The 13,078-nt window shown below is 37.6% G+C and overlaps 4 non-coding genes across 4 annotated transcripts; 2 read left to right on the forward strand and 2 right to left on the reverse strand.

Moving 5' to 3' along the window:
• Window positions 1–3,858: 3,858 nt before the first annotated feature.
• On the reverse strand, window positions 3,859–3,932 carry TRNAT-AGU (transfer RNA threonine (anticodon AGU)). Its single transcript has one exon. It is a non-coding gene; the product is annotated as a tRNA-Thr (tRNA).
• Window positions 3,933–4,488: 556 nt separating this feature from the next.
• TRNAS-GCU (transfer RNA serine (anticodon GCU)) lies at window positions 4,489–4,570 on the forward strand. The gene has a single exon. It is a non-coding gene; the product is annotated as a tRNA-Ser (tRNA).
• Window positions 4,571–7,819: 3,249 nt separating this feature from the next.
• TRNAT-AGU (transfer RNA threonine (anticodon AGU)) lies at window positions 7,820–7,893 on the reverse strand. Its single transcript has one exon. It is a non-coding gene; the product is annotated as a tRNA-Thr (tRNA).
• Window positions 7,894–8,449: 556 nt separating this feature from the next.
• TRNAS-GCU (transfer RNA serine (anticodon GCU)) lies at window positions 8,450–8,531 on the forward strand. Its single transcript has one exon. It is a non-coding gene; the product is annotated as a tRNA-Ser (tRNA).
• Window positions 8,532–13,078: the final 4,547 nt, after the last annotated feature.

Genomic DNA, 13,078 nt, shown 5'->3' on the forward strand with positions numbered 1-13,078 from the left:
AAGCCCCAAACTGACATAAAGAAAGAATAGCACTGCTGGCATTCAAATTCAAGATTTTCTGTTTACTAAACAGGCTCTTTGACCAACTAAGATAAAGGACAAACAGGTGTGATACATTAGAAAGCCTGCTTAGAGAGTTAAGAAGCCCCAAACTGACATAAAGAAAGAATAGCACTGCTGGCATTCAAATTCAAGATTTTCTGTTTACTAAACAGGTTCTTTGACCAACTAAGCCAAAGGACATAAAGGTGAGATACATTGGATAAACGGATTAGAGATGCATAGAAAGGAGGCATTTCAAAACAAAATCAACTGGTTTTACATTGTCATGCTTGACGCCATCTTTCTTCCTTTATATCTCTTAGATAGAAGAGATTTTTAATCTCACAATTGCACTATACTAAACTGAAGTTTTGCAATTGAATGAGCCATCTTTTAGCACAGCTGAAATTTGGGACTTGTTTTGCTTCCAAGTTATGACACAGAATAGACAGATTGAAGAAATGCCATGGCAAAACCAAAAGGAGGAAAAATTATGACTAATTGATATTAAAAAGCTCAGCACTCGTTCATTTCTGATAGAGTTTTCCCCAAGCTAACTTCAAACAGCAGGCACTGTAGTTGACGAGATAAGGCAACTCTGACAAAAGCCAACATACAATCTTCAGTGAAAAAACACTGACTGGTAAAAACCCTCTCAACATCTTCCCACCTAAACGCACAGGTGCTATGTAGACGAGGTGGCCGAGTGGTTAAGGCGATGGACTGCTAATCCATTGTCCTCTGCATGCATGGGTTCGAATCTCATCCTCGTCGGATTGAGCTGCTTCTTCTTTCGTGTTGAATGGTTTGGTTTTCATTTTTAACCCAAGCGGTGGACACTTCAAGCATGAAAGTTTACAATACTCCTGTACTGCTATCAAACTTTGCAGAGTCAGATCTGTAAATCTACTGGTTTTAATTTGTAAAGCTTAATGCCATCCTATATTCTGTAAAGAAAATTATATCCTCTAATTCTTTTTAAAGTGTTTCAACAGCAGAGAATTTTTTTTCTCAATTGCACTATATTAGGGCTGTGGGAAATTAATATTTGATGACAAACAAGAGTAAAAGTCCTCTTTTTGGGGTAAAAACCCACAAAATGAGATGAAGAATAGAAAGCACTGCTGACATTCAAAATCAAGATTTTCCATTTACTAAATAGGCTCTTTGACCAACTAAGCCAAAGGACAAACAGGTGCGAAACATTAAAAAGCCTGCTTAGAGAGTTAAACAGCCCTAAACTGAGATAAAGAAGGAAAAGGACTGCTGGCATTCAAATTCAAGATTTTCCATTTACTAAATAGGCTCTTTGACCAACTAAGACAAAGGACAATCAGGTGTGATACATTAGAAAGCCTGCTTAGAGAGTTAAACAGCCCTAAACTGAGATAAAGAAGGAAGAGGACTGCTGGCATTCAAATTCAAGATTTTCTGTTTACTAAATAGGCTCTTTGACCAACTAAGACAAAGGACAAACAGGTGTGATACATTAGAAAGCCTGCTTAGAGAGTTAAGAAGCCCCAAACTGACATAAAGAAAGAATAGCACTGCTGGCATTCAAATTCAAGATTTTCTGTTTACTAAACAGGCTCTTTGACCAACTAAGACAAAGGACAAACAGGTGTGGTACATTAGAAAGCCTGCTTAGACAGTTAAGAAGCCCCAAACTGACATAAAGAAAGAATAGCACTGCTGGCATTCAAATTCAAGATTTTCTGTTTACTAAACAGGCTCTTTGACCAACTAAGATAAAGGACAAACAGGTGTGATACATTAGAAAGCCTGCTTAGAGAGTTAAGAAGCCCCAAACTGACATAAAGAAAGAATAGCACTGCTGGCATTCAAATTCAAGATTTTCTGTTTACTAAACAGGTTCTTTGACCAACTAAGCCAAAGGACATAAAGGTGAGATACATTGGATAAACGGATTAGAGATGCATAGAAAGGAGGCATTTCAAAACAAAATCAACTGGTTTTACATTGTCATGCTTGACGCCATCTTTCTTCCTTTATATCTCTTAGATAGAAGAGATTTTTAATCTCACAATTGCACTATACTAAACTGAAGTTTTGCAATTGAATGAGCCATCTTTTAGCACAGCTGAAATTTGGGACTTGTTTTGCTTCCAAGTTATGACACAGAATAGACAGATTGAAGAAATGCCATGGCAAAACCAAAAGGAGGAAAAATTATGACTAATTGATATTAAAAAGCTCAGCACTCGTTCATTTCTGATAGAGTTTTCCCCAAGCTAACTTCAAACAGCAGGCACTGTAGTTGACGAGATAAGGCAACTCTGACAAAAGCCAACATACAATCTTCAGTGAAAAAACACTGACTGGTAAAAACCCTCTCAACATCTTCCCACCTAAACGCACAGGTGCTATGTAGACGAGGTGGCCGAGTGGTTAAGGCGATGGACTGCTAATCCATTGTCCTCTGCATGCATGGGTTCGAATCTCATCCTCGTCGGATTGAGCTGCTTCTTCTTTCGTGTTGAATGGTTTGGTTTTCATTTTTAACCCAAGCGGTGGACACTTCAAGCATGAAAGTTTACAATACTCCTGTACTGCTATCAAACTTTGCAGAGTCAGATCTGTAAATCTACTGGTTTTAATTTGTAAAGCTTAATGCCATCCTATATTCTGTAAAGAAAATTATATCCTCTAATTCTTTTTAAAGTGTTTCAACAGCAGAGAATTTTTTTTCTCAATTGCACTATATTAGGGCTGTGGGAAATTAATATTTGATGACAAACAAGAGTAAAAGTCCTCTTTTTGGGGTAAAAACCCACAAAATGAGATGAAGAATAGAAAGCACTGCTGACATTCAAAATCAAGATTTTCCATTTACTAAATAGGCTCTTTGACCAACTAAGCCAAAGGACAAACAGGTGCGAAACATTAAAAAGCCTGCTTAGAGAGTTAAACAGCCCTAAACTGAGATAAAGAAGGAAAAGGACTGCTGGCATTCAAATTCAAGATTTTCCATTTACTAAATAGGCTCTTTGACCAACTAAGACAAAGGACAATCAGGTGTGATACATTAGAAAGCCTGCTTAGAGAGTTAAACAGCCCTAAACTGAGATAAAGAAGGAAGAGGACTGCTGGCATTCAAATTCAAGATTTTCTGTTTACTAAATAGGCTCTTTGACCAACTAAGACAAAGGACAAACAGGTGTGATACATTAGAAAGCCTGCTTAGAGAGTTAAGAAGCCCCAAACTGACATAAAGAAAGAATAGCACTGCTGGCATTCAAATTCAAGATTTTCTGTTTACTAAACAGGCTCTTTGACCAACTAAGACAAAGGACAAACAGGTGTGGTACATTAGAAAGCCTGCTTAGACAGTTAAGAAGCCCCAAACTGACATAAAGAAAGAATAGCACTGCTGGCATTCAAATTCAAGATTTTCTGTTTACTAAACAGGCTCTTTGACCAACTAAGATAAAGGACAAACAGGTGTGATACATTAGAAAGCCTGCTTAGAGAGTTAAGAAGCCCCAAACTGACATAAAGAAAGAATAGCACTGCTGGCATTCAAATTCAAGATTTTCTGTTTACTAAACAGGTTCTTTGACCAACTAAGCCAAAGGACATAAAGGTGAGATACATTGGATAAACGGATTAGAGATGCATAGAAAGGAGGCATTTCAAAACAAAATCAACTGGTTTTACATTGTCATGCTTGACGCCATCTTTCTTCCTTTATATCTCTTAGATAGAAGAGATTTTTAATCTCACAATTGCACTATCAGTCACAAGTGAAACACCTATTTTTAAGATAGGAAGCATTTTTGTGAGGAGATGAAAACAAGGCACTGCTGAGATTCGAACTCAGGATCTCCTGTTTACTAGACAGGCGCTTTAACCAACTAAGCCACAGCACCAGAAGATGGCATGCATTTGAAATCCAAGGAAGATTGAAGCACCAATCGAACATTCAACTGGTTAGCGCAGCAAAACAATATTGAGCTTGAGTTCCATTCCACGTAGAGCAGAAACATGGAATAAGATTTCAATCTCAGTCATAACACTTAAGAAGCCAAATAAATTTTGAAGAGCATTCATTTAAAAGACTTACAAATTTACAGAAGCTGTATCGAGGACAAAGGCTTTGAAGTTTTGCAATTGAATGAGCCATCTTTTAGCACAGCTGAAATTTGGGACTTGTTTTGCTTCCAAGTTATGACACAGAATAGACAGATTGAAGAAATGCCATGGCAAAACCAAAAGGAGGAAAAATTATGACTAATTGATATTAAAAACCTCAGCACTGGTTCATTTCTGATAGAGTTTTCCCCAAGCTAACTTCAAACAACAGGCACTGTAGTTGATGAGATAAGGCAACTCTGACAAAAGCCAACATACAATCTTCAGTGAAAAAACACTGACTGGTAAAAACCCTCTCAACATCTTCCCACCTAAACGCACAGGTGCTATGTAGACGAGGTGGCCGAGTGGTTAAGGCGATGGACTGCTAATCCATTGTGCTCTGCATGCATGGGTTCGAATCCCATCCTCGTCGGATTAAGCTGCTTCTTCTTTCGTGTTGAATGGTTTGGTTTTCATTTTTAACCCAAGCGGTGGACACTTCAAGCATGAAAGTTTACAATACTCCTGTGCTGCTATCAAACTTTGCAGAGTCAGATCTGTAAATCTACTGGTTTTAATTTGTAAAGCTTAATGCCATCCTATATTCTGTAAAGAAAATTATATCCTCTAATTCTTTTTAAAGTGTTTCAACAGCAGAGAATTTTTTTTCTCAATTGCACTATATTAGGGCTGTGGGAAATTAATATTTGATGACAAACAAGAGTAAAAGTCCTCTTTTTGGGGTAAAAACCCACAAAATGAGATGAAGAATAGAAAGCACTGCTGACATTCAAAATCAGGATTTTCCATTTACTAAATAGGATCTTTGACCAACTAAGCCAAAGGACAAACAGGTGCGAAACATTAAAAAGCCTGCTTAGAGAGTTAAACAGCCCTAAACTGAGATAAAGAAGGAAAAGGACTGCTGGCATTCAAATTCAAGATTTTCCATTTACTAAATAGGCTCTTTGACCAACTAAGACAAAGGACAAACAGGTGTGATACATTAGAAAGCCTGCTTAGAGAGTTAAACAGCCCTAAACTGAGATAAAGAAGGAAAAGGACTGCTGGCATTCAAATTCAAGATTTTCCATTTACTAAATAGGCTCTTTGACCAACTAAGACAAAGGACAATCAGGTGTGATACATTAGAAAGCCTGCTTAGAGAGTTAAACAGCCCTAAACTGAGATAAAGAAGGAAGAGGACTGCTGGCATTCAAATTCAAGATTTTCTGTTTACTAAACAGGCTCTTTGACCAACTAAGACAAACAGGTGTGATACATTAGAAAGCCTGCTTAGAGAGTTAAGAAGCCCCAAACTGACATAAAGAAAGAATAGCACTGCTGGCATTCAAATTCAAGATTTTCTGTTTACTAAACAGGCTCTTTGACCAACTAAGGCAAAGGACATAAAGGTGAGATACATTGGATAAACGGATTAGAGATGCATAGAAAGGAGGCATTTCAAAACAAAATCAACTGGTTTTACATTGTCATGCTTGACGCCATCTTTCTTCCTTTATATCTCTTAGATAGAAGAGATTTTTAATCTCACAATTGTACTATCAGTCACAAGTGAAACACCTATTTTTAAGATAGGAAGCTTCTTTGTGAGGAGATGAAAACAAGGCACTGCTGAGAGTCGAACTCAGGATCTCCTGTTTACTAGACAGGCGCTTTAACCAACTAAGCCACAGCACCAGAAGATGGCATGCATTTGAAATCCAAGGAAGATTGAAGCACCAATCGAACATTCAACTGTTTAGCGCAGCAAAACAATATTGAGCTTGAGTTCCATTCCACGTAGAGCAGAAACATGGAATAAGATTTCAATCTCAGTCATAACACTTAAGAAGCCAAATAAATTTTGAAGAGCATTCATTTAAAAGACTGACAAATTTACAGAAGCTGTATCGAGGACAAAGGCTTTGAAGTTTTGCAATTGAATGAGCCATCTTTTAGCACAGCTGAAATTTGGGACTTGTTTTGCTTCCAAGTTATGACACAGAATAGACAGATTGAAGAAATGCCATGGCAAAACCAAAAGGAGGAAAAATTATGACTAATTGATATTAAAAAGCTCAGCACTCGTTCATTTCTGATAGAGTTTTCCCCAAGCTAACTTCAAACAGCAGGCACTGTAGTTGACGAGATAAGGCAACTCTGACAAAAGCCAACATACAATCTTCAGTGAAAAAACACTGACTGGTAAAAACCCTCTCAACATCTTCCCACCTAAACGCACAGGTGCTATGTAGACGAGGTGGCCGAGTGGTTAAGGCGATGGACTGCTAATCCATTGTCCTCTGCATGCATGGGTTCGAATTTCATCCTCGTCGGATTGAGCTGCTTCTTCTTTCGTGTTGAATGGTTTGGTTTTCATTTTTAACCCAAGCGGTGGACACTTCAAGCATGAAAGTTTACAATACTCCTGTACTGCTATCAAACTTTGCAGAGTCAGATCTGTAAATCTACTGGTTTTAATTTGTAAAGCTTAATGCCATCCTATATTCTGTAAAGAAAATTATATCCTCTAATTCTTTTTAAAGTGTTTCAACAGCAGAGAATTTTTTTTCTCAATTGCACTATATTAGGGCTGTGGGAAATTAATATTTGATGACAAACAAGAGTAAAAGTCCTCTTTTTGGGGTAAAAACCCACAAAATGAGATGAAGAATAGAAAGCACTGCTGACATTCAAAATCAAGATTTTCCATTTACTAAATAGGCTCTTTGACCAACTAAGCCAAAGGACAAACAGGTGCGAAACATTAAAAAGCCTGCTTAGAGAGTTAAACAGCCCTAAACTGAGATAAAGAAGGAAAAGGACTGCTGGCATTCAAATTCAAGATTTTCCATTTACTAAATAGGCTCTTTGACCAACTAAGACAAAGGACAATCAGGTGTGATACATTAGAAAGCCTGCTTAGAGAGTTAAACAGCCCTAAACTGAGATAAAGAAGGAAGAGGACTGCTGGCATTCAAATTCAAGATTTTCTGTTTACTAAATAGGCTCTTTGACCAACTAAGACAAAGGACAAACAGGTGTGATACATTAGAAAGCCTGCTTAGAGAGTTAAGAAGCCCCAAACTGACATAAAGAAAGAATAGCACTGCTGGCATTCAAATTCAAGATTTTCTGTTTACTAAACAGGCTCTTTGACGAACTAAGACAAAGGACAAACAGGTGTGGTACATTAGAAAGCCTGCTTAGACAGTTAAGAAGCCCCAAACTGACATAAAGAAAGAATAGCACTGCTGGCATTCAAATTCAAGATTTTCTGTTTACTAAACAGGCTCTTTGACCAACTAAGATAAAGGACAAACAGGTGTGATACATTAGAAAGCCTGCTTAGAGAGTTAAGAAGCCCCAAACTGACATAAAGAAAGAATAGCACTGCTGGCATTCAAATTCAAGATTTTCTGTTTACTAAACAGGTTCTTTGACCAACTAAGCCAAAGGACATAAAGGTGAGATACATTGGATAAACGGATTAGAGATGCATAGAAAGGAGGCATTTCAAAACAAAATCAACTGGTTTTACATTGTCATGCTTGACGCCATCTTTCTTCCTTTAAATCTCTTAGATAGAAGAGATTTTTAATCTCACAATTGCACTATCAGTCACAAGTGAAACACCTATTTTTAAGATAGGAAGCATCTTTGTGAGGAGATGAAAACAAGGCACTGCTGAGATTCGAACTCAGGATCTCCTGTTTACTAGACAGGCGCTTTAACCAACTAAGCCACAGCACCAGAAGATGGCATGCATTTGAAATCCAAGGAAGATTGAAGCACCAATCGAACATTCAACTGGTTAGCGCAGCAAAACAATATTGAGCTTGAGTTCCATTCCACGTAGAGCAGAAACATGGAATAAGATTTCAATCTCAGTCATAACACTTAAGAAGCCAAATAAATTTTGAAGAGCATTCATTTAAAAGACTGACAAATTTACAGAAGCTGTATCGAGGACAAAGGCTTTGAAGTTTTGCAATTGAATGAGCCATCTTTTAGCACAGCTGAAATTTGGGACTTGTTTTGCTTCCAAGTTATGACACAGAATAGACAGATTGAAGAAATGCCATGGCAAAACCAAAAGGAGGAAAAATTATGACTAATTGATATTAAAAACCTCAGCACTGGTTCATTTCTGATAGAGTTTTCCCCAAGCTAACTTCAAACAACAGGCACTGTAGTTGATGAGATAAGGCAACTCTGACAAAAGCCAACATACAATCTTCAGTGAAAAAACACTGACTGGTAAAAACCCTCTCAACATCTTCCCACCTAAACGCACAGGTGCTATGTAGACGAGGTGGCCGAGTGGTTAAGGCGATGGACTGCTAATCCATTGTGCTCTGCATGCATGGGTTCGAATCCCATCCTCGTCGGATTAAGCTGCTTCTTCTTTCGTGTTGAATGGTTTGGTTTTCATTTTTAACCCAAGCGGTGGACACTTCAAGCATGAAAGTTTACAATACTCCTGTGCTGCTATCAAACTTTGCAGAGTCAGATCTGTAAATCTACTGGTTTTAATTTGTAAAGCTTAATGCCATCCTATATTCTGTAAAGAAAATTATATCCTCTAATTCTTTTTAAAGTGTTTCAACAGCAGAGAATTTTTTTTCTCAATTGCACTATATTAGGGCTGTGGGAAATTAATATTTGATGACAAACAAGAGTAAAAGTCCTCTTTTTGGGGTAAAAACCCACAAAATGAGATGAAGAATAGAAAGCACTGCTGACATTCAAAATCAGGATTTTCCATTTACTAAATAGGCTCTTTGACCAACTAAGCCAAAGGACAAACAGGTGCGAAACATTAAAAAGCCTGCTTAGAGAGTTAAACAGCCCTAAACTGAGATAAAGAAGGAAAAGGACTGCTGGCATTCAAATTCAAGATTTTCCATTTACTAAATAGGCTCTTTGACCAACTAAGACAAAGGACAAACAGGTGTGATACATTAGAAAGCCTGCTTAGAGAGTTAAACAGCCCTAAACTGAGATAAAGAAGGAAAAGGACTGCTGGCATTCAAATTCAAGATTTTCCATTTACTAAATAGGCTCTTTGACCAACTAAGAAAAAGGACAATCAGGTGTGATACATTAGAAAGCCTGCTTAGAGAGTTAAACAGCCCTAAACTGAGATAAAGAAGGAAGAGGACTGCTGGCATTCAAATTCAAGATTTTCTGTTTACTAAACAGGCTCTTTGACCAACTAAGACAAACAGGTGTGATACATTAGAAAGCCTGCTTAGAGAGTTAAGAAGCCCCAAACTGACATAAAGAAAGAATAGCACTGCTGGCATTCAAATTCAAGATTTTCTGTTTACTAAACAGGCTCTTTGACCAACTAAGCCAAAGGACATAAAGGTGAGATACATTGGATAAACGGATTAGAGATGCATAGATAGGAGGCATTTCAAAACTAAATCAACTGGTTTTACATAGTCATGCTTGACGCCATCTTTCTTCCTTTATATCTCTTAGATAGAAGAGATTTTTAATCTCACAATTGCACTATCAGTCACAAGTGAAACACCTATTTTTAAGATAGGAAGCTTCTTTGTGAGGAGATGAAAACAAGGCACTGCTGAGATTCAAACTCAGGATCTCCTGTTTACTAGACAGGCGCTTTAACCAACTAAGCCACAGCACCAGAAGATGGCATGCATTTGAAATCCAAGGAAGATTGAAGCACCAATCGAACATTCAACTGGTTAGCGCAGCAAAACAATATTGAGCTTGAGTTCCATTCCACGTAGAGCAGAAACATGGAATAAGATTTCAATCTCAGTCATAACACTTAAGAAGCCAAATAAATTTTGAACAGCATTCATTTAAAAGACTGACAAATTTACAGAAGCTGTATCGAGGACAAAGGCTTTGAAGTTTTGCAATTGAATGAGCCATCTTTTAGCACAGCTGAAATTTGGGACTTGTTTTGCTTCCAAGTTATGACACAGAATAGACAGATTGAAGAAATGCCATGGCAAAACCAAAAGGAGGAAAAATTATGACTAATTGATATTAAAAACCTCAGCACTGGTTCATTTCTGATAGAGTTTTCCCCAAGCTAACTTCAAACAACAGGCACTGTAGTTGACGAGATAAGGCAACTCTGACAAAAGCCAACATACAATCTTCAGTGAAAAAACACTGACTGGTAAAAACCCTCTCAACATCTTCCCACCTAAACGCACAGGTGCTATGTAGAAGAGGTGGCCGAGTGGTTAAGGCGATGGACTGCTAATCCATTGTGCTCTGCATGCATGGGTTCGAATCCCATCCTCGTCGGATTAAGCTGCTTCTTCTTTCGTGTTGAATGGTTTGGTTTTCATTTTTAACCCAAGCGGTGGACACTTCAAGCATGAAAGTTTACAATACTCCTGTGCTGCTATCAAACTTTGCAGAGTCAGATCTGTAAATCTACTGGTTTTAATTTGTAAAGCTTAATGCCATCCTATATTCTGTAAAGAAAATTATATCCTCTAATTCTTTTTAAAGTGTTTCAACAGCAGAGAATTTTTTTTCTCAATTGCACTATATTAGGGCTGTGGGAAATTAATATTTGATGACAAACAAGAGTAAAAGTCCTCTTTTTGGGGTAAAAACCCACAAAATGAGATGAAGAATAGAAAGCACTGCTGACATTCAAAATCAGGATTTTCCATTTACTAAATAGGCTCTTTGACCAACTAAGCCAAAGGACAAACAGGTGCGAAACATTAAAAAGCCTGCTTAGAGAGTTAAACAGCCCTAAACTGAGATAAAGAAGGAAAAGGACTGCTGGCATTCAAATTCAAGATTTTCCATTTACTAAATAGGCTCTTTGACCAACTAAGACAAAGGACAAACAGGTGTGATACATTAGAAAGCCTGCTTAGAGAGTTAAACAGCCCTAAACTGAGATAAAGAAGGAAAAGGACTGCTGGCATTCAAATTCAAGATTTTCCATTTACTAAATAGGCTCTTTGACCAACTAAGAAAAAGGACAATCAGGTGTGATACATTAGAAAGCCTGCTTAGAGAGTTAAACAGCCCTAAACTGAGATAAAGAAGGAAGAGGACTGCTGGCATTCAAATTCAAGATTTTCTGTTTACTAAACAGGCTCTTTGACCAACTAAGACAAACAGGTGTGATACATTAGAAAGCCTGCTTAGAGAGTTAAGAAGCCCCAAACTGACATAAAGAAAGAATAGCACTGCTGGCATTCAAATTCAAGATTTTCTGTTTACTAAACAGGCTCTTTGACCAACTAAGCCAAAGGACATAAAGGTGAGATACATTGGATAAACGGATTAGAGATGCATAGATAGGAGGCATTTCAAAACTAAATCAACTGGTTTTACATTGTCATGCTTGACGCCATCTTTCTTCCTTTATATCTCTTAGATAGAAGAGATTTTTAATCTCACAATTGCACTATCAGTCACAAGTGAAACACCTATTTTTAAGATAGGAAGCTTCTTTGTGAGGAGATGAAAACAAGGCACTGCTGAGATTCAAACTCAGGATCTCCTGTTTACTAGACAGGCGCTTTAACCAACTAAGCCACAGCACCAGAAGATGGCATGCATTTGAAATCCAAGGAAGATTGAAGCACCAATCGAACATTCAACTGGTTAGCGCAGCAAAACAATATTGAGCTTGAGTTCCATTCCACGTAGAGCAGAAACATGGAATAAGATTTCAATCTCAGTCATAACACTTAAGAAGCCAAATAAATTTTGAACAGCATTCATTTAAAAGACTGACAAATTTACAGAAGCTGTATCGAGGACAAAGGCTTTGAAGTTTTGCAATTGAATGAGCCATCTTTTAGCACAGCTGAAATTTGGGACTTGTTTTGCTTCCAAGTTATGACACAGAATAGACAGATTGAAGAAATGCCATGGCAAAACCAAAAGGAGGAAAAATTATGACTAATTGATATTAAAAACCTCAGCACTGGTTCATTTCTGATAGAGTTTTCCCCAAGCTAACTTCAAACAACAGGCACTGTAGTTGACGAGATAAGGCAACTCTGACAAAAGCCAACATACAATCTTCAGTGAAAAAACACTGACTGGTAAAAACCCTCTCAACATCTTCCCACCTAAACGCACAGGTGCTATGTAGAAGAGGTGGCCGAGTGGTTAAGGCGATGGACTGCTAATCCATTGTGCTCTGCATGCATGGGTTCGAATCCCATCCTCGTCGGATTAAGCTGCTTCTTCTTTCGTGTTGAATGGTTTGGTTTTCATTTTTAACCCAAGCGGTGGACACTTCAAGCATGAAAGTTTACAATACTCCTGTGCTGCTATCAAACTTTGCAGAGTCAGATCTGTAAATCTACTGGTTTTAATTTGTAAAGCTTAATGCCATCCTATATTCTGTAAAGAAAATTATATCCTCTAATTCTTTTTAAAGTGTTTCAACAGCAGAGAATTTTTTTTCTCAATTGCACTATATTAGGGCTGTGGGAAATTAATATTTGATGACAAACAAGAGTAAAAGTCCTCTTTTTGGGGTAAAAACCCACAAAATGAGATGAAGAATAGAAAGCACTGCTGACATTCAAAATCAAGATTTTCCATTTACTAAATAGGCTCTTTGACCAACTAAGCCAAAGGACAAACAGGTGCGAAACATTAAAAAGCCTGCTTAGAGAGTTAAACAGCCCTAAACTGAGATAAAGAAGGAAAAGGACTGCTGGCATTCAAATTCAAGATTTTCCATTTACTAAATAGGCTCTTTGACCAACTAAGACAAAGGACAAACAGGTGTGATACATTAGAAAGCCTGCTTAGAGAGTTAAACAGCCCTAAACTGAGATAAAGAAGGAAAAGGACTGCTGGCATTCAAATTCAAGATTTTCCATTTACTAAATAGGCTCTTTGACCAACTAAGACAAAGGACAATCAGGTGTGATACATTAGAAAGCCTGCTTAGAGA

This window comes from Dendrobates tinctorius, unplaced genomic scaffold, assembly GCF_039654945.1.
Source record: "Dendrobates tinctorius isolate UK_male_01 unplaced genomic scaffold, ASM3965494v1 ptg000254l, whole genome shotgun sequence".
NCBI classification, from domain to species: Eukaryota; Metazoa; Chordata; class Amphibia; order Anura; family Dendrobatidae; genus Dendrobates; species Dendrobates tinctorius.